Genomic DNA, 740 nt, shown 5'->3' with positions numbered 1-740 from the left:
TTTAAATTGAAACTGGGAGTTGGGAGCAGTTAGTCTGGGCTGGGAGGGAGAGAGAGACAAAGGAGGGGGCAAGGCCCCGGCTCTGGGGGCCCCTCAGGGCCTCCTCTTCCCAACACGGATTGGACTGGCTGTCTCTGCCTACCGTACTGACTCTCCTGTAAGATGCTGTGTCCTGTCAGCTAATAAACCTGCTGTTCTCCTGCTGAGGGAGAGTCAGTCCTGCCCACGGATGGGGTGCAGAGCTTGGGAAGACTGAACAGATGCTAATCAGGCAGTGATGTCAATGCGCAACAACTCGATAGCATAAAAGCAGCCTCCTGCACTTCAAAAGGACCACTGCTGCAAGGACCCTATCTGATTTACGAAAGCCCCACCTTTGCCTTGCAACTAATACGAGGGAGACAGGGGCTTTACCCCAGATGGGACTTGAACCCACAATCCTTGGCTTAGGAGGCCAATGCCTTATCCATTAGGCCACTGGGGTAGTCAGGCAAAAGTAAGCAATGAGGGATAAAATTCTCTCTCATAAATGTACGTTTCTTACCTTGGAAGACAAAACATTTGCTCTTTCTTTGTTGTGATTTTGAGAAACACCCATGGACTAACTCTGCAGTAGCAACAAAGGAGTGACCCACACCCAGCTAGATGTCAAGTTACCATCCCTGGCCATTCACCAGTAAGGGACATGTAGGTAACAGAGTCACAGTTCCCATGAAAGGCAGCTGCTCAATGGGCTGTAC

General features: G+C 50.5%; 1 non-coding gene across 1 annotated transcript; it reads right to left on the bottom strand.

The window, feature by feature from the left end:
* Positions 1 to 411: 411 nt before the first annotated feature.
* On the bottom strand, positions 412 to 484 carry TRNAR-CCU (transfer RNA arginine (anticodon CCU)). The gene has a single exon. It is a non-coding gene; the product is annotated as a tRNA-Arg (tRNA).
* Between the last annotated feature and the right edge of the window lie 256 nt (positions 485 to 740).

Source organism: Carettochelys insculpta, chromosome 7 (assembly GCF_033958435.1).
Source record: "Carettochelys insculpta isolate YL-2023 chromosome 7, ASM3395843v1, whole genome shotgun sequence".
Lineage (NCBI taxonomy): Eukaryota > Metazoa > Chordata > Testudines > Carettochelyidae > Carettochelys > Carettochelys insculpta.
Note: the sequence above shows the minus strand (reverse complement) of the source record. Positions and strands in the feature narration are given on the sequence as shown.